The sequence below is a fragment of the Balearica regulorum genome, chromosome 5 (assembly GCF_011004875.1).
Source record: "Balearica regulorum gibbericeps isolate bBalReg1 chromosome 5, bBalReg1.pri, whole genome shotgun sequence".
Taxonomy (NCBI): Eukaryota; Metazoa; Chordata; class Aves; order Gruiformes; family Gruidae; genus Balearica; species Balearica regulorum.
This window is the reverse complement of record NC_046188.1, coordinates 8,773,342-8,797,298: the sequence shown is the minus strand read 5'-3', so window position 1 is coordinate 8,797,298 and position 23,957 is coordinate 8,773,342. Positions and strand designations below refer to the sequence as shown.

Here is a 23,957-nt window from a genome sequence, read left to right as displayed (position 1 = left end):
GAATACAAACAAAATAAAATTAAGCTGAGCTGTCAGTTATTTTGTTAAGATGTTTTTTCATTAGACATCAAGATGTAACGTTGTACATAAAAGTCATTTCTTTCCAAGCTGTAGAGTCTGCAGCAGATACTAGCAGACCTATCTGAAAGACAAATTCTGCTATCAGAATTTATATGCCCATTTCTCAGTGCGTTAACTGGAAAGCCTGTACATCTCTAATTAGCATCTGGCTTTGAAAGCCAACAGAAAACTAGTCTGCTGAGCACTTACACTCTCAGAACTGCAAACCAATGTTGCCATTGACTATGAAGTCTCACCATCAACTTTAATCTTTACAAGCAGAATGCAAACCAAACTCATTAACGTAACTGTTCAGCTGGGTAATAAAAAGATAAACTCTTAAAAAAGAAACCTGTGAAATCATCAAATTCATTTAAAGACAAAAATCCCTACAAGCTAGTCATTTCAAAAGTACAAAGGAAAGGAATAGCAATCGCTAGGCACAACCAAATTAACATCCCAACTTAACAGAAATTTTTACATTTCTTGACCTTTTCCATTTTTCCCTCTGCAACTTCAAAAGTGAATCAAACAGGCTTTTGGTTTTTCACATTCAGCTTTCAAGATATACAAAAATACATCCGAGAAGTATTTGGTGTCTTCAAGTACTGCTTGCCAAATCTTCAATGTTAACACTAACATTTCCCTAAGCCAACTCAAATACCCTCCTTCGTGAGGTGGCGCCTTCCAAGGTACATTGTCATCTACTGATTATTTTTAGAAACTAACGCAGATTCTCAGCTTTGCAAAACTGAAGCCTCCTCTCCAAGTTAGCTTTGGACATTTACATGAAGTCTTGGATAACAGAAGGTGTGGAGAGATGTGTTAGGCAGCTCAAAAGTACAGCTACTCAATTTTTTTGTGGTCCTCCCAGTGGGCTACAGCACCTTGAGATAGCAAAAGAAGAGAATTGAAGATGCAGGAGATCACATACCTGGAAACTTGAGGATACTCGGTCAAAGCTTATGCAGGTGCAGACCCAGCCCATAACCCCACGACTCAAGCGCTGAACTACAGTGACTGTCCAGCAGCCCAGAGCAGCCGTCCCCACACCTGCTCCTTGCAGCACAGCCCAGGGCATAGCTGCCATGAACAGGGTTCAGACCCAGGCACCCTGGCTGCTTCTGGCTTGCTCCACCGACTCACTAACGAAGGAAGTCACATCACTCTGCTTCTCTACAAAAACATGTCTCAAGCAGCAAAAGGAGCAAGCAAAGCTTGAAGTCTGTGCTATCCTTGAACAGCAACAAGAAGATGACAGATATCAGGAACACCACTTATCACATCCCTCCATACAGGAGGCAAAGAGCAGGCACTCGGGCATCTGCAGCTTAAAGGACAGTTTTCTGAGAGCTAGTGACATGCTGAGTTTCAGATTCAACACCTGGAGAAGAAACAGATTCACTCCCAGCATTATGGATTTTCTTTCCTCTACATAAAAGAGCAAGGAAAGACAGCAATGAAGCAGCTTGCAACTTCAACTGAAGTCTATCTGCTATTTGATAGGACCAGTCCTACCAAAATCCTTCCCTGTGAAATTAAAACCAAATAATACCAGCCCTTTCTTCTACCAGGACAAGGTAGGAAAAAAACTTGCAATTTAAAACCCAGGTATTTACAGACCCAGCATAAAATCTGTGTCTGGTAAAGAACGTAGACTGCATCTTACCAACAGTTTCATAATCAGGGTAGACTAGATAATCTAGTATTAAAAAATTAATGAGCTTCCTACTTAAGTTAGACCATAAAAGTCAAAAGGAGAGTAAGTCAATATCCCATTACAATTCATGCCTACAATAGCAATATGATGTGTTATCTGAACGCACAAAACTACTAAAGTCTGTAACAGAAACAATTCTTTTCTCAGCCATTTTTACAGGGAAGTTAACAGATCTGCACGCACCACAGCCTGCTGAAATGGTACTGCTGAATAACTTACATAGACAAACTTTTAATCTACTCCACCATAGCTAGCTATGTATGGGCTTATTTTCAGAACTACCAAAGAGATAAATATACTCTTGCATCCACCAGGTCTGAGTTTAGAGCTGCACAAGTCTATAAAACCACTCTGTGTCCAAGTTACGTGCAAGATTCAGCATTTTCACAACTGACAACAGTATACTCTGCAGCACTTCAAGCAAGCATTTGTTGCCATCACAAGGACAGCACATAAAAAACTCAGTGCCAGAAAAAAACACTATACACTTAACTCTGATGCAAGATTGCCACCTGGAGGATTTCAGAAGAGAAGCAAAATCGATTCAGTTCATCTCACTAAACATCGAACGGATAATTATTTTTTTGCATGAAGCAGATGCAAGTTTCCCCTCTTCCTTCCCAACACAACATGATTACAAATTAGTTTTGTAATGAGAAAACACAGCACAAAGTAAACCAGCTAACTACTCTTCAGGATTTCCCAAAAAGATCTGCAAAAGCCAACATCCATACTTTCTTCTGTGTTGCAAGTTACACCATGACCCCTCTACATAATTTAAAGTTAACTGTGAATTAGTGTCATCTGTAGAAATCTGGACCACAAGTAAGAAGAATTTTGCTGATATTAACCTTATTTTCACTTTTCAGTATCTGGTTTTCATTTCAAGTTTAGTGTGTGTATTATTAGCAGAACCCACTTCAGGACTGCTCGAGACTGCACTACAAGAAATATCTTCTGTCAGGATTTGGCCTATCAATAATCCTACATGGAAACCAGTTAACAACTACCAATTAAAAACAACCCCCCTGCTCCTTCCACTTCTGTAATATTGAAAAATACAGAAGAATCCTTTATTGTGTGTAACAACTGACCAGACAAAACCACAGAATCTGATAGAGAGTTCATCTTGTTTACCAACTGCCTCAGTAGCACTTACTGTGACCGTAATTGTCCATCTTACAAAGTTCCGGGGGGGGGGGGGGGGGGGGGGGGGGGGGGGGGGGGGGGGGGGGGGGGGGGGGGGGGGGGGGGGGGGGGGGGGGGGGGGGAAGCATAGAAGATGAATGGCTAGTAAGCTCAGCTTAAATTTTATGAAAGCTTTTTCCTCCCTGTACCTAGACCCTCTCTTCTTTCCAGTTTGCCGACCAAAACTTTACATTTCCACAAACCCCAAAAGACTGAAATAGTTAGATCAAGGCAAACCCCAATCAAGTTCTACACTTGAGGTTAACGTAGCTCACACTCCTCAATGTAAAAACAAAGAAGTTTTTAAGGATAAAGTAGTATATACAAAATATTTCAGTAAGCTTCCATAGGCATACCTGAAAAATTCAGCATACCACAGCTTTACTAAAGGGTAAGCTATATTAAATTTGTCAAGGGACACTGCAGAGTAAGAGTACACATTACACATTTATGGCAGTGCAAACAGGTCACTGTATCAAGTTGCTTATAACCTACTTGCAATTAAAAAAAAGTATTAGCAGAAAGAAACCTTTACTTGATATTCTAATATTTGAAACAGCCCACTTACAAATGCTGTGGAGCCTCCTACACTAGGAAGTTTTAACAAATGCTTGTTGGTGTGTTAAGGGCTACTAGCTCACAAGTTTCCTTTCTCCCTATGAGCAAAAGCAAGCAGGTACCTTCCACAAGCAACATTCTTCCCACCAGCCTCAAATTAGCATCTTGCAAACTCACGTACATTTGGAGATGGAGAGTCTTAATGTACGTATGCTGTCCAAGAGCCATGAGCTCCATGTGAGCTGAAGTTGGACTACTGCTGTCAATGCCCCTTGTAGCCTCCCATTTCTATGACTACGTCTGTATAGTTGTCATCATCCTAAAACCTCCTGGCTTAATCATTAAAAGACTTTAACTCACACCTGTTATTGTAAATCTCAAATAACAAATGCCAGCTTAGCATTTAAAGAAAAGAATATGCGTTTTTAATTTAGTTTATTACATATTTTTTAATCAAAAGCCACCAAAACAAACAGAAATTCCAAGCAATCAACCATAAAACAGTAAACCTGTTTCAAGACAGTCACACTGTTTAGTCTTGCGCAGACACACCAGTGACGTTCATTTACCTCAGATCCCAAGGCAGGATAAGTCCTGTGGGACAAGAATCCCACCTTGGTGGCCAGCCTACTCCACAGCCCTCCTACTGAGGCTTACCACAATGTGCATTTGAGGGTGAAGCATCCTATAGGTCTCATCTGGAGTTGATAAATGCCCCTAGCTCCACCAACTTGTCTTCTCCATCCCACAGTTCTGTTGCCTCAGTCTATGGAAGCTACATTTCATTATGCTAATCTCTATTTTTTTATCCTGTTTTCCCCCGAGGGAAATGGCACACACAGCAGCGCTGCCCAGCCCTGTCCTCTCTCTGCCCAGTTTCAGACAAACCTGAGAGGGGGACAGAGGTCTCAAAACAGCAAGGTTTTTGTTGGTTTTGTAAAAAAAAGGCAGCTGGTTGAGGAAGATGCGCTAGGTAAGAGGGAAAAGCAAGGGCCAGCAGTGCCTGGCGAAGTGGGAAGCTCACTGCCACTGGACCATATGCACACAGAGATCCCCGATGCTTCTGAAGGGCAGGTTTCCAGACTGCCTTATGGTTTGTCCCCAAGAAGCTTATCAGATGCTATTTTTCTCAACACACTATCAAGCTTTTATAGGCGATTTCTGGAACAAAAGCAGCTGAGCTTCCCAGATATAATACATTTCAGGATCACAAGCTCAGCACATCTTACGGTGCCCTTTTTTCGTGCTGTATTTTCTCAGTTGTGTCTTCCAGCTTGCTGCACATCAGCTTTCTCAGGTTGGACTGCTTTCTCATCCTTTGATTAGCGTCAGAAGCCCCAGACTTCCACTTTCTCAGCTGCTTTAAACAAAAACCTGAAGAAAGATCTGAACTATCAATGTTTGCTCCGTGCTCAGCTTTTCTCCTCTCACTCTCTTCAGCTTTGTACTTGGTTTTTTTCCTGTTAGCCTCATGGAAAATGTTTATGAAAACAGTTTCTCCCAACAACTACCACAAGACAGGGGACTCCCACCCAGACAGAGTGAAAAAGCGATCAGAGAATTTGCTGCCCTCAAACACAGTGCACAACTCCTAACTTGCCTTTCTGCAAAAGCAGCTGCCATAAAACTGATGCAGACTGGCGAAGGGCTCGGTGGACCTCCATTTTCCAGGATGTAATTACATTATAAAGGAAAGGGAGAAGCATAGCTCACTCTTAGACCCTGTATTGCTGTACTTCATGCTGGGATGCATTCAAATGTTATGACTGATAGGTATGAAGGAGAAAAAACAAAACACAACAAACCAAGATGCATTCACTCCAATTAGCAGAACGAGGAATTTTTAATTTAAATGCTCCCCAAATTGGAGAAGAAGCCACAGAGAACGACCTCTTTTGGCTCTTTTGAGACAGCCTGAACTGGCTATCAATTATAAGTTGGATAGTTATTCTTCAAAACTGGTCTCAGAAAGGAAAAGCATATGCCTCAAAGATTTTCTGTGCAATTGACAGAGCTCCTTGGAGCTCAAATGCGCATGACAACCCTTTTCCACTAGTATCTGACTTATCCAGGGTCAAATCAGTCAAGCTCAGAAACTCAGTTTCAACGCATGGCCTTCACAAGCTGCAAGTAACATGGCAAGGATTAAGTGTTGAGGCTGGACTCTTACCCAACTATGTACACCTGCAACAGAAGTAAGAATTAGAACTAACTGGACCAGGGACCAGCACAGAGCCTATCAAAGCTTTCACTAGCTCGTGCTTTGTGAGGACTTTCAGAAGATCAATAGAAAGATACACAGTAGCCCCCATCTAGAGCATTCCCTTGCTAGTCAAAGAACTGACCAGCTTGTGACCCAGCAATTGACAGGTACCTCACAAGAAGAGACAACTTGGCACTCCTCAAGACAAACACCATTAATAAGAATTGCAGAATTCAGCTAACCTGCAATCATACCCTCCATTTCCATCAAGGCCATAGCAATGAAGACCACTGGTGTTATTACGCTGAGCTAGATAGGTCATAACCATTTCCAAAGGGCATCTCAACAGGACTGGGGCAGCCCAGCTCTCTCTTTGTATATTTATATAAGCATGCAATCTCCTTTTATATGCCCCGACTACCATCAGGTAAGATTTCAAGGTCCTTTTTACAAAGTACTGCATATGCAACTTCATAAACCTTACTCTAAATAAATCGTTGCCTTGCAGTCTGCATTTCTGGACTTCTTTTCACAGACTCTCACAATTGTAAGTATCTCTACCACCTACTTATCACAAGGAGATCAGAAAAATTAGCTAAGCATTTTCAAGATAGAACATATCTCTGTATCTGTCAAAATCAGAGGAGTTTTATGTTCACCACCTTCCAAAACACAAGCTGAAAAAAACCCAGTATTAATACCTAGGACTCCTACACTTTATGCTGCAAAACCATAGCCCTCCAATTCTTGTACCAGTTTTAAAAGAATGGTCAAAATCCTCAAAAGTATCTTTATAGAGCTCAAAGAACACAACCATCCTCTGAGGACTCAAAAGAACAGATGTGCCAAGTCAGATCAAAGGACTATCTAGTCCAGTACCCTGCCTCTGAATGGTAAAGTCCATTAATATACATGCCTACACAAAACAGAGGAGGAAAGCTTGTCATGATACTTCTCTCATGTAATCTCCCAGAGTCTAGTGCTCAAGGATTTCCTGAGCCAGAAATAGTTCGGGTTTTTTTAATGGCCATGACACTTTTTTTATTCTGTTTGCCCAATCATTTTTTACCTCATGAAAACTTTTAATATCTACAACTTAAGATTCACAATTTAATCAAATGTTTTTTTCTGGGAAAAAAAAACAAAATCAACCAAACAAAAAAAAAAATCTTAATGCTTCTGAACCTCCTACTTGCTACCTTTAAAATAAGCTAGCTGCTAGATTTCTTAGCGCTCCCTAGTTTTTGCATCATGTGATACTGAACAATTGCTCCTCCTTGCCATGTTACTCTACCGTATTTACGGACCTCCACTATGCCCCCATTCAATCATCTGTTTTCCAGTCTGAAGAGGCTGAGTCTATTCAGTCACTCTAATGGAGAAGCTCTTCAAGAAGCCCTCCTCTTCATCACCCCATCTTTCTCTCTGAATCTTTTCTAGTTCCATTAGAGGTTTTCTTGAGGAGGGCGAAGAAAACAGAGAAACACACCCCAACTGCACACAGTATTTAAGTTGCAGATAGTGCTGTGAATATGTAACAGTGTATGTATACGTTGCCATATTCTTTTCCTGGTAACTTCTAACATTCCCCTTCCTACTGTTTTGGTTGCTGAGGTTTTTTTGTACCGTGAATGAACATTGAGCTAAATGTTTTTACAGAGCTATCCATTATGACATAGGGATCTCCTTCCCAAGTTATATAGCCAGTCCAGATGCTACCATCCCACACGTGGAAGAAAGGAACAATCCTAACTCTCACTGCAACTCTTGATCCTGTCTGCTATCCTACTACCCAGCTACTAAGAGCAACAGGTCCTTCTACAGTCTTTACTACCCCAAATAATTTAGTGTTACCAGCAAACCTCATTAACTCACCATTCACCTGTTTTCCAGATCATCAGCCCAGAATGTATGGAACTTCACTGTCAACTCTTTCAGGAGACTTTTTATTTCTAGTCTATGTTTCTTATAATTTGAGTAGTTACTCTGCTCTGTAAGTACTTTCCTTTACCCACAACAGCTCAGATTCTTCAAAAGCTTCCGGTGAAGGATCTCACTGACCTCCCTCTGCAAATCCAACAATCTGCTTTGTCCGCTTACTGACTTCTTTAGAAAGCTCCAAAGGATCCGCAAGGCATGCCACTTGGCCAAAAAACATCCTTCCCCCATATTTACCTGTACAGCCACCTATTTTGTCCTTCACTGCTTCTACCCTTTTGCCCAACAGACTTACTAGCCTACATTTCCCCAACCTTCATGCAGTAGCAAAGCAAAACCTCTCACTCACATCCAAGCACAAGCCCACACTTTCTCAGCACACCAATACTCAGATGTTAAAACTGTCAAAACAATAGAAAGAAACAAGCTCACACACCTGCACTGGAAAACATCAGCTGTACCAAACTTCTCTGTGAAAGGCATCAGCATTGAGGTTGTGGCTTCCTACACTAGGCACATTGATAGCTGAATGTAAATACTGCCTGGGAAAACTTAACTGTGATCTTACACCTTCTTCCAACTCTGAGAAAACAAAAGAAAGGATTTCCCATGTTTTATAGGGAGACTGCTAGGCTTAATAGCAAGGTCTTGGCGTGATCTAGACAGGCCACTTTGTATTAATATAGAGAAGTGCAGGACTCTTCCTCCTTCAGCAAACAAATCCAAGATTCTGAATCCTTAACACACAGCTTGGCAAAATAAAAGGTTTTGCTAGATGTACCAAAGGGAAGTCAGTAACACCATCTCAGTGCTTTCCACTCCCTTTTGCTTCTTTATAATGAAGATGAAAATAAATTATGAATAAAGGCATTTGTAACTATTTGACATATATTATCACACACATAGAAGCCCTCATGGATCTTGGAAGGGTCTGGGGAATCTTGTTGCACAACCAGGAACTCTGAACTCCACAGACACCAACAGCCCCATTCAACTCCCAGCTCTGCACCAGAGAACCTGACGGCCCTCATACTCTGCCAAACCTAGACAATGGTCTCCGAGTGCCTAGCCCCTACAACCAAGAGCCAGGGTCTCCAAAACAGTAGCCCAGGCACACCCCTGACAATGCAAACGCTCCACGCATTAGGGCTGCATGCGAACACCAGACTGCAGTCCACGGAGCCTCAGCCCGAGGCATTTCACACCCAGGGGATCCCTCAGAGCCACAGACCTAAAAAGCCAACAAAGATGACAGGTAAAGGTATTAAAAACAGGTAACTTGATGGAAACCTGCTTATGTAATCAGAAGTCACTGAAAGCTATAGCTTATCAGAAAATGTTGCTTCAGCAAGTACATGTTTTCTGACTTAAAAGAAATACAAGTTCCATTGGAAATCCTCCAGCCAGCACAACACTCAGAGATACAAATTCTGTCTTGCTTACACAGGAAGGGACTTTCTCACCCATTCCCACGGACTTTCATCAGTGTCATACAAGTATAATAGATAAGCACACATCATGAAGACACTGTTAGTACAGCACAAATACATCTTTTCAGATTAGCTTGCATCACTCTGTACGTCAAGCAAAAAAAGTTATTCACAACAGAAGCATCTGGTTTGGAACATAAAGAATTATACCAGCCTAAACCACCCATATCCAAATTTCCTTAAAATATTTACTGTGTGAAACAGGGGCTGCACTCATCCTTGCGGTAACTTCGCAAATCTACAGACAGCATTGTTTTGAAAGTCCTGCTGTATTGTTTCCACAAACAACACTTCACCGAAATACATACATTAACACACATGGGGACTTGCTAGAAGATCACAGTATGAACACACAGGGAAGCCCCTGCAACCACACCTTGTGCCAGCCAGATAAAGCCACCATAAGCACGCTAGAATGTGATCCAGTTACATTTTCAGTTTACACACCCACCTATCAGCCCAGTGCTTATCTGTCTTCATGGGTGCTAGAATTATTTTTCAGAGTAACGTATGACAGGTAACTAGCTTTAAAAGATCAAGGAATTAATGCACTACCCATCAAAAAAGATCAGCCAACAGCAGCATCTCAGGACTTGCACAACAGGGAAAAAGTCCCTTAAAGAAACTTCGGAAACTACCACGCAATTCATTCATTCAGAAGAAAAAGACTCAGTACGGTGCACTTTCTCTCTTTTCCTTGTGATTTTTTTTCCCCTGTAGGATAAAGGCATCCCGAAATGAGCTCTTGTTTGCATGCCATCTGTCCTGCATAATTTGGGTGGGAGGGAAAAAGCAGTACAAGCCCTTAAAAATGTAGTCTCCACATCACTACAGGGAAGAGTGAAGGATAGAAGAACTGCTCATAAGCTATAAAAAAGTAATGCCAGCACCCTGAGTTGGAAGACAAGAATGGCATCAGACAAATCCTAGTCTACAGTAAACTCCCAAACTCCAATATGCAGCGCTGTCTTCTCCACCACAACTTCTCTTTCTTCCCCTACAGCCATACAATCCATCAGCTGCCCCTCGTTTCACCACTAAGCTCCTTCCCACACTTCTTGCTTACGTTTCTCTCTCCTTATGCACATTCCTCACATGCATTTTCCTTCTCTCCCCTTCCAAACACCATGTCCTCTTCTCGTGGCCCTTTCCAGGCACGCAGACCTTATGCTCCAGGGCATTCACACAAACACCTCAACCCATCTATTTACTGAAGGAGACTCTTGACCCTTCACTTCCAGCCTTTCTCCTCCATCACACTGCCCCCCGTGCCTCCAGGTACTCCCTCCACCCATCAAAACCCCAACTCTCCTGTCCTCTGCACCAAATAATTTCATATACCTCCCCATTCCCCGTGTACCCAGTCCTTCCACACAGAGCCCCAAACCTTCTCTCATGCACCCTCCCCACACTACACAGCAGTCCCTCATGCACTTACTCCTACCAAACACAAAGCATCTCCCCCATCCTCTACAGCTCTTTCCCCCCATTCATCCCAGCCTCCCCCCACCCCACTCCTGTTTCACCTTGCACAGCACGCTGTCCTCCCTCCCCATGCACCATCTCCCATTCCCACTTCGGGCAGCGCTAGCTCCCACACCCACCATCCCTGTCCCTCCTCTGCACAACACACTTTTCCACGCGCTTTGTCCCCCACATCCCTTTGCACAGCACCCTGCCCCCCATGCGCTAACCCTGTACCCTCTTTGCACAGCACCGTTTTCGCTACACATTGTCCTTACCACCCCCAGAACCCTACCCTCCAGCACAGCGCCCTCACCCCGAGCACTGTCCCTGTCCTCCATGGCCCTTACAGCACCTTTTCCCTCATGCACTGTCCCTTGTCCTCCAACACCCCCTCCCCTGTCCCTCCAACATCCTCTCTCCATACGTTGCCCCTTATTCGTCTCACTCCCCCCCCACGCACTGCCCCGGGCCCCCCCCCCCCAGCCCCGCTCCCCCGGCCCCACACACCACCACAGCGCCCGGCCCGGCGCACGTGCGCCCCTCCCCGGCGGCGCTCACCGTCCAGCGACACGAACTGCCCCACGGCGGAGGAGCCGCCGCCGCTGTTCTCCACGAACTGCACCTCGGAGACGATGATGTTGTCCTCCAGCACCGAGCCGCAACCCGTGCACACCGCGTCCCCGCGCGCCGCGTCCACCTCGATCTCCGAGCAGCCGCAGGCGGCGCACACCCGTCCGCCCGGCATCTTGCCCAGCGCCCCGGGCCGGGCCGGGTCCCGGCCGGCCCGCCGCCTCCTCCCCGACGCTACCCGCCGCCCGGCACGGCACAGCCCGGCCTCGGCACAGGCCTCGCTCGCCGGGACCGGCAGGGGGAGGAGCGCGGCGGCAGCCGGCCCCGTCCGCTCTCGCGAGACTTCCTCTGCCGCTCCCCGTCCCTCCGGTGCGGCTCTTCCCTCACCGCCCGCCTGGGGCAGAGCGCTCCGTCCCCCCGCGGCGGCCCAGGGGTCTGTTAGGGAGCTGCGCTGTCCTCCGCCACCACAGCCCCCGGCTGCATCTTCGGGGCTTCCCTTCTCCGTCCCCAAGTAAACGGCCGTGAACCACGCCTGGCCTCTAGAGCGTGACGGCGACGGCGGAGGGGAGTCCGGTTAACCAGGCGGGGCCCAAAGGCTTGGAGCGACCGAAGGCCACTTGGGGCGGGGACGGCCGTTACTGAACCGCTTTCTGCGGCCCGGGCAGCGGCGGGAAGGCGCCGGCGTCTGTCAGTGCAGGGCTGAGCTCCTGAGGGCTCCCTGAGGTGGGGGGAACGCGCCTTGCGAGTCAGATCTGGGGGAACCCGGGACGGCTCTGGAGGTGCTGCTGGGGGAGCAGCTGCGGGCCCCGATCTCGAAAGGAGCGTTCTCCTGGCATTCCTCCGTGTTCAGTGCGGTGCTGCCCTCCGTGAACGTCTGCCAGCACCGGGCAACGCACGCAGGTATTCGCCGTTCTGCAGAACTGGGCCCAGGGTGTTTCAGGTTAAGTCATGTGCCTTGTGCTTAAGGCAGAACATGAGGATTCTCTAAATTTTTTCCCCAGAATTGATTCGTTTCACCACAGACTTCTTACCTAACCTTATGAAGTAAATTCATGCCATGGTTTCTGTATGATAAAACAAGGGTGGTAACACTTTCTGCCAATCTTTGTCCTTCCTCCTGATTTAGATGGCTTGATTTGTGGGGAAAAGAGTGTCGCTAACAAACAAAATTTGTACTGTGGCTGAGTGGTACGTTATTTTTGACACCTTGTAAAGCCTAGAATAATTGTAAGTTGTGTAAACACACATGGCATATAGTGAAAAACGTGGGCCTCGTATTGTCATCTTCCATATGGCAACTCCTGTGTTCCCTAAAAATAAAATCAGGCCTACAACACTCATATTTGCATTTCAAATGTATAATATTTGTTATGCTTCAAAATTGATTAATTCATCAAATGTAATGAATCATTCTGTAATACATAGATAAAAGTTTTGTGAGGCATAATGCAACAGTTTCATTAAAGCACTTTGAGCTCTGCATAACAAAGGTGCTATAATATTAAAACTTTGTAACTTTCATTTATTAGTTCCTGAATCAACTCAGTTTTCATCCAAGAAAGTTATTGCTCACTAGCATTCAACCCACATGTAGTAAATTAGCGTGGCATGCCACTGATGGGAAGGAAAGTGAGCAGAGTAGGTACTGTAGCTGGAGGTTTGTATAGACTTTCATCTGTCAGCTTTCGAAATACGCAAGTCAGTTAATGCAGAAGCAGAAACCTTCACCTTCTTACAAACTTTCTGCTGTCAGTATCTGTCTTCCACCAAATAACTCGGATGCAGCCAAGTATCACATACAGATCTCTATGAACTGATGGATAGATGGTACAAAATGATTTGCTGTGGCACATTTAGAAGCACATTGGGGCACATACTAAAGCTTTATTATTCCATCCAAAAAGCTGAGCATCTCATAGGCATGAGATTCTGTCATTTGCACGTTCTGGTTTTCTGCAAAAGGAAAATAGCGATATCGTGATGGAGATTGTGCCACTATATACACAGTTTGGCTTCTTTCTTATTCTCCTTTTTATTCTGTTCTCAGAGATGTATTTGTGAAAATAAGAAGTTTGGGTTTCTTCAGATTCCTTCTGCTTCTGGAGTTTATTTCCTTCCTGAAGTTCCTCCTGCTGCTTGTGAGGTAATGAGTGCCGCAGCAGCCAAGGGTGATCTCACAAAATTATGCACTGTGTAGATAATGTTAGGGGAGAATGATAGACAAACACTTTTAGCAATAATAGGAAGAGAAAAACCCATGAAATAAATAATTTTCCTCTTTCAGCAAAGTCCCTTGAATATCAGATTATTTTAAGTAAGACACCACAGATCAGCTCCAGTGTCATTGTCATGGTTTAATGTGGCTGGCAGCTAAAACAACCACACAGCCATTTGCTCACTCCCCCCTCAAGTGGGATGGGGGAGAGGATTGAAAGGGAAAAAAAAATAAGACTCGTGGATTGAGATAGAGACAGTTTAATAAGACAGAAAAGTAGTAGTAGTAGTAATAATGATAATAATAATAATATACAAGTGATGAACAGCACAATTTCTCACCACTCGAAGCCAATGCTCAGCTAGTTCCTGAGCTGCCCTGCCTCCCGGCCAGCCCCCAGTTATATATGGAGCATGATGTCATATGGTATGGAATATCCCTTTGGTCAGTCTGGGTCAGCTGTCCTGGCTGTGTCCCCTCCCAGCTTCTCGGTCGCCCTCCACCTTCATGTTGGCAGGGCAGTATGAGAAGCTGAACAGTCCCTGACTGCTTGGCAACAACTAAAACATCAGTGTGTTATCAACATTATTCGCATCCTAAATCAAATACACAGCACCATATCAGCTGCTAGGGAGAAAATTAACTCTATCCCAGCTGAAACCAGGACAGTTGTATATATTGTTGTCATATATTGTGCCTCTGACAGAGGCCAGCATGAACACAAGAAATCCTGCAGCAAGCAGTTTTGAAATACCTTTCCATTGAAAATGTTCTTCCTAACACACTTAGGTAGAGGGTAATGTAGTCCTGATCCATGAGGACTTAAGTTTTACACATCTTCCAAAATCATTGGTGTTTTGATAATGTTTTAAGCATTATGAGCCTTTTCTGGGAGTCCCGAACAAGTTTGGGGTTTTTCTCTTTGAATGCGAGCAGCAGAGGGCCCTAGTGAGAGTGTAATATACAGCTGCTGTGCAAAAAAGGCTCGTTTACTGTCATACTGAGGAATTAAATGGGGTTTAATTTTTATCTTCTTGTAAGGTGAGGTTAGTGCTGATGAAAGAAAATGGGTTCCCAGTCCTGAAGACTGAAGTTCTTTGCCTCCCATTCATGAAAGCTTTCTTATATAATACCCCTTAAATATTTCAAACATTTCTGTAGGATTGTTGTGTGTACAAAACCCCATTCCCTGCAATATTTTGCCCTTTCAGTTAAGAGGAGGAAAGGATCTGTTTTCCATTTCACCTACCCTCATATTTCATACCTCCTATTTTCACTCCTAAGTGTGACAAAAAGTGGTGATCAGGATGTCTGTTAGCCCAGACCAACCGATTTCCTTCCTGCTGTGTCTCCAGGAACCCCGAATATAACCCACCCGTGGGTGTGCATGTTTGACATTCAGTTGTTGAGGTTTCAAAGAGAGGAACTGTTCTCATTTGCTTGAAAATTAGAATATTTTTTTTCCCTACTGCTCATACAACAGTAGGAAGAATGCAAATAGGCTGTACAAATCCAGACTGGAGTGCAAGGGAATCCCACTCTGCTCCTGCAAATGAACAGCACAGCAGGGAATATACTAGAGCAAGCTGATGACAGATTACCATACTTCCACAAGAGATGGATTCTCTTCTATAAATGTAATGATTTGAAGCAGATGTTTAAGTGTCATATGACAGAAAACCCAGAGACTCTCTGGCTTTTTGGTCATAGCTCGTCCTTCTGGGTACCGAGCCTCCCAATGCACCAGCCTATGTGGGAAATATTTTTGGTTAGAGGTACAAAGTTTAATCCCTTGATTTGATCAGCTGCTGTGAGCATCCTCAGCTCTCTGGCATTTCAGCTGGAATTGCTCCTCTTAAAATCAGGCCTACGAGTACTGCTGAAGTCTCTCAAGAAGTTTGAATATGCACATAACTTGAGACAAAACCCGAGCAGAGGAAGCCTTCTTTGGTTTTGGACTGTCCAAGAGAAGGCACAAACTATTCATTCAACCTGAAAATTTGCACATGGATTCTTTAGAGGTGAAGTCATAGGGATACTAGATAGAGGGGGGAACAAAGGATTTGGAAATGGATTAACCTTATAAGGTGATCGCAAATGGATACTTCTTTTTTTGTCTGTGCCAGTCCAAATGCATTTGGCTACACTAGTGATGAACACGAGGGGGCACCCAAGGAAAATGAAATCTGCAATGCTCCCACAGGTTAGGCTGATTTTCCATCTGCTTTCCTATATATATATATATTTTTTTTTTTTTGGTTGGTGTATTTCTAATTATTTCCTGACATTGTTTTCATGACGTTCAACAATAAATGGCAATTAAAAAACCTTTGGGAAAAACATTCTGAGAAGAAAAGCTTTTGGCATCTGCCAAATCACGTAGTAAAATTGCTCAGCAAACACTTGAACTTCTCTGTGCGATCACATCCCTGCTGTGCAGAGACAGCACTTTGCAGCTGAGCCTTCATCCCTGAGTAAGGGGCAGAGATCCCATGGCTTTCCCAGTTACCTTCCCAAGATCCATGCCTGGTATGGTTCTTAGAATGTGAGAACAGCAGAAAGCACAAATACTGTAGCTTAGAAAATCCACCGATAAATCAGCGGAGGGAAAGTCCAAGGGTATTGAGTACAAAGATCCAGAAGCCACCACCAGTTGTGGAAGTCTCTCATCAGCAAATCGCTGGAAGCTGTGAGCAATATTGCTGCCCGGCTATTCTGTTCCGAACATCTCCCCCTGCCAGCACACTACTTGAAGATACGTGGCTGATCAGTGAGTGCTTTTAGGAAGGATGTAAGCAAGGTAAAAATAGATATGCCCTCCTAGTTTCTAGCAATCTGCAGCTTAAGGATTTCATCAGCTGAAAGCGAATACATACTAGCAGACTTTTTATCTGTTTAATCAGTTTTTGATCTGTGTATACTTTCAAGATCCACAACATCCGGTAGTTTGGGGTGTATCACAATTTAGTTGGGTAGCAAGTGAAAAAGTTTAAAAATGGCCTAAACATTTCAGTTGGTAATCTTGAGTTCCTGTGCTATAATGAGTGGTGAATAGTGCTCCCATCGCACCTCTTTCATGTCAGTGGAGGATTTTTTTACGCCTGTTTTACACCTTCTCTCAATCAGGATCACTTCACAAGAGCAATTCTTCCTCCAGATAAATACTGCAATGCTAATCAGCCACAGTCTGAACACAAAATAATCAGTTCAGGACCGTCATTTAGGAGGAAACCCTTTTTAATGAAGCACTGGTTATATACTGCACTGAATAACGAAAGGCCTCCGTCACTTGGGGATGTAAGCGTTGGGCAAATATTCCTGCGAAAACACAACTCTGCTTGTCTGCAGCTCTTATATTCTGAGACTTGTTAGTTCAAATATTAATGAATTCATCACTCACCATCAGAGAACCATTGCAGTCAGCTAATTGCCTACTTAAGTGACTGACTGTGTACCCAGAAATTTAACTGAAATGAGAAATGCCTGGTTTTAAGTGCCATCTTTGGGTACACATTTGATGAGTGGATACTTTGGTGCAAATACATTTGCCATATAGATTGAAAATGAGGCTTTCACGAAATGTTAATATTCACGCGTAAGGCAAACAACCCCAGGGATATTACACTGGATGGATCTGCACACTCAAACGCAGAAGCAAACTGCGCATCTTACTGGTAGTTTCCATGTTTTCTCCAATTCAGAATGACAAGCCAGAAGTTCAGACCAGAAGTGGTAAGCTGTAGAAGCACATCAGGAAGTAAATCAAAAGTGAATCTCCTTTAGTTTTGAAGAATAAGTTTGTAAAAGTAGTTGCACGATTAGTGGATTATCTGCTTAGCCTCAAGGCAAATTCAATGCAGTTAAAAATTAATGCTATAAACTATGACTGTAAAGTGCCTAAGATAGTGTTGGCCATTTACAGATTATACCTAACAAGTCATAAATAGGATTAGGAGAAAAGATAGCCTCTTAAACAGGCGTTTGCTAGCTACATTAAAGCAGGATATTAAAAATTCTGCTGTCACCAAGCGGTATTAATAGTTCAAACTCTCTTTATTGGCATTTCACAGGCAGAAGTCTGCCATAATCAGAATGACTGTGCCAGCATCAAAGAAGAATATGCCATTCAAGTGTTATTTAAGACCATGAAATGTTTGTGTGTCAACGTAGAGTCAAAAGTATGTATTTATGTATGATAATGTCACAACTCCTCTTGCCATCAGGGATCCCCTTCAGACTGAAACCTGCAGAGATAAGGGAGAACATTGCTGCAGCCTCTGCCTTTGCCAGCGCGGAAGAAAGGCTGGAAACAGGGTAAGGAACACAGTGTCCTCCTTCACACAGCCCGTTAGCACCAGGAAAAGGTACGATGGAGCAAGCAGCTTGGGTAAGTACTGGTTGGCCTGTGGGTGAGGCCAGTTCTCTCCTGTTTGGGTCGTAAAAGACATCAAAGAATTATCCTTTCAATGACCTGTGTGTCATTGCCTGCTTTTCTGCAGAGAGAGTCCCAGCACCTCGAATATGCCAAAGTTAACCCAGTGCTAAAGAAACCATCAGTCAATACTACAAGTTGTTGTCCACTATCTAAAGCTATGAGCAGGCTAAATAAAAATAACACTAGATTTTAAAGAAGCCACAGTATAATCCTTTCCTGGCACTGGAGAATTTTCAAGAATTTGGCAGATTTCCTAGTTTGAATTAGTTGAATAAACTAGATGACTAACATTTTTCAGAGGGCAGCCATAAAATATGCTTGGAGTAAATCAAACTATTTCATACCAATAATTTGAGAAAAAAAAGAAAATCTCTTGAATCATTTAAATATTTTCTTTAAATGTGAAATTATCAAAAGGGTAAAATCTGCCAGAATTTTCAAAATGAGACATTTATAATCAGTTTAGGTCTCAGTGCATCAATTTTTTTTTATTAAAAAATAGTTTAAGAGAAAAATTCTAGTGCAGTGTAACCCCCATCTTTCTTTCCCCGCTTGCCCCCAGAAGTAGGAAATCTCTTAAAACCTCCAGAAGCAAAACAGAATCTCTCCCCAAAGCAGTAAATCTTGCCATTTCTTCAGAAAAAAGGCCACAGCAGTAGTGCAAAGGGAGAATGCTGTAACCATGGCCCTGACAATCTCTGCTTTACTCAGAAAGGGCTGGGATCATCTCTCTCACACACATTTTAGAGTGCACCCTCTTAGATGGGAACTGGGAGCTGCAGCGCTGATGGTCTGACTGAGGGACAGGTCTGGAAAGTAGCATTACCCATCATTCACATCTCTTCACTCTCTGTTTCAAGGTGCTGCTGATTCGGACTACCACCTGTTGCCATTTTTTAGTTCTCCTTCCCCACCTCATGGGTTAAACACGTATTTTTTTTCAGTAAATTAAAATTGGTAATCTGATATAACAATATGCCAGTAAGATCCGGAGCCTTTGGCTTGCCCTTCCATTGTCTCTGCCTCAATCAGTCAGCTCACACCAAGATTATAAAAAACCTGACCCAGGAGTTTACAGTCTGAAGCCCAAATTGAACAGAGCAGTCAGCAGATTATGTATTCCACTGAACAATGAGGTCTTCAGTCCCTTTTTGAACCACTTTTCATGACATGAATTATGTTTGTATCATATTGCTTAGAATTACACAAAAGCATTATTTTTGAAATGAGTACGGTAGACAACAGCGTTGTCAATAATGCATGTTGTTAGTAAAGCGTATGTATTAGTAGCAGCATGAGAAGCATTTCAGAGAGCTCTAAGCATGTCCAATTCCACACCCATATGCAGTTCACAAAATGTTAAGCTTTACTACTGTATGATTTCCTTTGGAAGGGAAAGCTAGAAGAGGATGTTCCTATACATTTTTTGCCTATGATATTTTGCATATAGAGAGCCCCTACTGAAAGGTACTTTATATATGACGTGAGTAGAAAGGATGTCCAAAAAAAGAATAAAATTATAGTGTTGGCACTTCCAACAAATATCCTATCTTCCCTTCGTAGTCCATCCCATGTTAAACAGTAAGAGTAGAACTTTCTTCCTAAAGTAGCTTTAGAGCTACTACTATGACTTCTCACCCATGCTACAGAAATACTATCCAGATGACCAAAGATTTCGTAGTCAAACAAGCTACAACAAATATCTAGCTGAAACAGCAATTTAGCGGGCTCAGAGCAAAAACAATTTTTGTGGCATATAAAATTACGAAGGGCCTTTCCCAATATGTACTGTGACTAATAATCATCAGCCCGTACAACAATGTACAACAATGACAATTTAGCCACTCCCTCTGTGGTCACCTTTCATTTGCAACCATCATGTCTGTTAAATACAGGATGAGAAATTGCAGTTAAAAAGTGAGATTTTTATCAGCTTTCCCAGACAGAACCAGGTTGGAAAAGATGAGAAAGAGAAAACTTCCTCTCATAGTTTAAGGAATAAATGAGCAACTAATAAACATTCTAATTTAATAAGTGCACGTATCCTGCTAACAAATCTTCTTTTGAATAACAGAACTGAAAGGTTATTGTGGTGTTTTGTTTTTGTGTGGGTTTGAGGTTTTGGGGTTTTTTTTTTTGGTTTGGTTTTTCCAAAGAGTAAATCCCACAATTAAATGATAGGAATAATGAAGAAAAAAAAAAAAAAAGAGTGATGTCCACATAGAGAGTTTGAGCTGGGAAATCACAAGGCAAATGTTCTTTTTCCAGTACAGAAATAAAATCCTAACCTGCTGATTTAGGTTCCCTCCACACCATTTTTCACTCAGATGGAATGCAACCAGCACTGGCCTGCATTGACAATTCTCTTGAAAAGCCTATGAACCTTGAACAGCATTGCTGAAATCCTGCGTTTCTGCTCCAACATGCCTGGCAGTTGGGACAGAGCTGATGTAACTGACTTCAGATATATATTATCTGCATCAACAGAGCTCTTGCTTTCCATTACTGACATGGGGGGATGCTGATATGCAGCATCCACAAGGTGAGTAAAAGGGCATGGCTGGGATATCATAGTCCAGCTTACCCAAGGACCCTGTCATGTCCTCATGAGCCCAATCCAATCCATCAAATCCCATGACATGAAGGTGAGACCTTCTCAACCAAACTCCTCTGCAGATGAGCTGATAGCGCGCATACCCATGGTACTGCATGACTGCCCTCCTGCTCCCTGATTCATGGGGTGGCTACCTCTGCCCTCTGGGGTCTCAGAGAGAATGCAAGACCAGGGAGGTGCCATCTATCTCTATGCAATTCCACTGAGAAGCTCATACATTGTTGTCAGCCTGTCATTTGCCACAGGACCATGATCCATCCACAGCTCCTGCTGTCCACAACTCTGCCACTTTGGCCCCTCACAGTCACCTGATGCCACCTAGCCAAAATTTCCTCCAGGGTGTGAGAGGCTTTGCATCATCTCTGTACTAGAAAAGGTGCCTGAGAGACCCAAGTGACAAAATCCAGCTAGCTCTGAAGGGGGTCTGGAAGAGCAGCGCAGCATTCGTCAGGATGTTAGCAGATAGAGCACCCTCCAGCCGCGGAGTCTTCTGGGGCAAACTTCATCAGAACAGGAATCTTAATGTAAACAAATGACTACTTCTGGGTTCTTCCAGCCAAGCAGGCCAGAACAGGTAAATATCTACTATCTCAGCATTCCAGCAACTATTAGAAATACCCACAGAGGTTTCAATCATGCTTAATAATTAAAAGTAGGGAAAGGAGTTTCAGGTATTGTGTTAATCAACAGGTGCTGAAGGAATATGACCTTCCTTAGAAGGCATGACAGCCAATTTTTTCCATGACACATACTAGAAAGCACAGAAACACAATCAGCAAGATGATTTCCTTGCTTCAAGATTCAATATTTTAACAAATGAGTCACTGATACATGCTTCAGATATTCCTATGCTAAAACTAGAGTATAAGTCATATGTATAAAATCCACTGGTGCCCCATAAGCTGCCCATGATAGCTTTTTCCAAATACTGACCTAGAGAATGTCTGGTATGTTCGGACTGACGTAAGAAGTCTGGATTTCATATTCATGATCCCAATTCATCAGTAGATAAATGTCATGCAAATGGGCTTGTCTCAACGCTGATTTCAAGAATTAAAGAAAATTCAGCAACAGAAAAAGGTTTGCTAGCCCATTAGCTGAAGAAGCCAAATCTCATCAGCAGTATATGCTTCCATCACTTTAGTAAGGAAAAGTATGGTTTGGTCAGACTGCATCGGAGTATACAATAAAGAGTTCATGACAGAAATTGTTAAATATGGAAGGAAAACCATTTGTTAGTACAGGCAAGGAGAAGTGTAGAAAAGAGCTGTTATGGGTGCTCTAATGACTAAGATAATGGTCTCGGATTCAGGAAAACTAGATACAATTGCAGGCTCCGACACAGACTTTCTTTCAAACCTTAGGCTACCCATCAGATATTGCTGGCTCCAAGTTATCTAGCTTTAAAATGGAGATATGGATACTTAAAACCCCTTATTCTTTGTTTTGCTCTCCTAGATTGTTACCTAGAGGTGTAGACTAAGAGAGAGATTTCTTGGACCACAAAGGAAGGGAAGGATGAGGTGGAAGAATCCGCTCAAAGATGAATGTGACCTGATCCAAGAAACAAGCAAAGCACAGGTTTAACAAGCTTGGGGGCCGAAGGAGAGGCTTCATCCATGCAGATGGTGGTGAGCTGGTGGGACAAGGGTCAGTGTTGAGCTGTCAGGAGCATTACCACTGTGGGGAGGAAAGACCTGCCTGGGAGGAAGGCACAGGTTTTACCAGGCAAAGCCACAGGTGACAGCGTGGTACTGTGGCTGGCACACTGGGAAGGCACAGAGGGCAGGGAGAGAAGGGGGAAGTTTTTAAGAGACCTCATGTCAAGGAGATACTGATGAACAGAGAAGCCCACAGATCTTTCAGTAACGAGTCTGAAAATGACAGCAGGGGGCATCTAAATATACAGCCAGGTCCTCAGGCCTGGCCCACACTCAGGAGATTTGTCAGACTAGCCTTTTCCATCACGATTGCAAAAGAATCATGCTCATAGCGATGAGAGCTAAAGCCTCGTACTGATATCGTTACTTCAGCCAAGCAGCCTTTGCCACCCTATGTCCCTTCATGCAGGGAGCTGGAATCAGACCTACCGCTCAAAGCACTCTTTTGTGGATAAAAGCTGTGTTTCTGCTAGGAGGGTTTGCCAAAACAGATATACTGGCAATGCAGCTAAGGCTGTCAGAGCCAAAGTTGTCTCCTTTTACTTCAAATCAGAGCTACACCAATTTGCACGAAACAGCTGGCTCAGAAACCAAAATAGCTCATTAGTCAAGGGCATATTCCAAGGCTTGAATCATCTTTAGCAAAGGAAAGGGGCTCAGTGTCAGTGAGTTTGACAGGGTACACAGGAAAGGCTAACTGACCTTTACGGAGAATGTCAGCACAGAGAACCAAGGCTTAATCCTCACAAAGCCCTGAGGTATCACTCTTGACAGTGCCAGGAAATTCGTGTCCCTCTGAACAGGCAGGCACACTTACCAACAGAGCATGCAGGTCCAGATGCTATGTGTGCCTTGATTATTGCATAATATTATCAAATAGGATTTTTAAAAACCCTTAAAATGCCCTGCTCAAACAAATGGAGCTTCCTTTTTCAGACATCAGCCAAAAGACCAGCTCATTTCTTTGATGTAAATATTAACTAATGAGTATGTTGAATCTGCTCTCTCCTTGTATCACCTCTTTCCTGAAGAGAGTAAGATGGCATATTGTTGGACACAATTAATTTCCCTTTTGCCAAACTAGAATGCCATCACTGGAGCATGAATTGAATGAGCTGAGGAATTTGCTAAGCATGGGATACCTCAGGAAGTAACTATAAGAAGCGCAGTGCTAACAGCTTGGCCTTGTAAGGATGAGATGCTCTGGACATTCATAGATCTCCAAGTTTCCTATAAACCTACTGGATTCCTTGTAAAACATTTTTAATTGTCATAGCGAAATCACTAAGCCTTTACGGCGATGCCTTTGAGACTTGCCTTTTTGAGCTCCATCTCCCTCTTTCTGTTCCTTTTCCAGGTGAGAGCAAGCCAAGAATTACCAAGTTCTCTGTGATATACCGCCATCGTCACTGGACAGTCTGCCATTGACAGGGGCCGGCTCCTGCATTTTGCTCACCACTACAAATGCCATTGCATTGAGAAATACTGGTGGTGTTACGGAGGGTGCCATAGTGTGAATATAAATAAACACAGTGCTAGTAAAAGACACTCAAGGATAAATAGCAAAGGTACTGCATTTTGTGAGACCAAAATAACTCCGTGCTGTGCACTGAAAGTACCTTCCGCTGGCTGCTGTGTACTTGCTGTTACCAGCCAGGGTTCTTGTCTTCCCCGAAAGGCAAAAATCATGTGTGACTGCAAAAGTCATGGAGTTCCTCTGTGTGCCTCCAAAACAGTGACTCTAGGAAGCTGGGACCTACTTGTAAGTACACTGTGAGTAGCAACGCTTGGTGTCTAAATTCTGCTGACCCTCTCAGAGCTATGAAGATCTCAGGCAA

General features: G+C 43.4%; 1 protein-coding gene and 1 long non-coding RNA gene across 2 annotated transcripts in view; one reads left to right on the top strand and one right to left on the bottom strand.

The window, feature by feature from the left end:
• The window catches only part of BRF1 (BRF1 general transcription factor IIIB subunit), a 176,985-nt gene extending 165,480 nt beyond the window's left edge, over positions 1–11,505 (bottom strand). The window contains exon 1 of the mRNA XM_075753389.1: positions 11,183–11,505. The gene's annotated coding sequence lies outside the window, so the exon portion shown is untranslated. The remainder of the gene's footprint in view (positions 1–11,182) is intronic.
• A 135-nt stretch (positions 11,506–11,640) lies between these two features.
• On the top strand, positions 11,641–17,749 carry LOC142601979 (uncharacterized). Its single transcript, XR_012835548.1, has 3 exons — positions 11,641–12,094; positions 13,242–13,337; positions 17,633–17,749. It is a non-coding gene; the product is annotated as an uncharacterized LOC142601979 (long non-coding RNA).
• Positions 17,750–23,957: the final 6,208 nt, after the last annotated feature.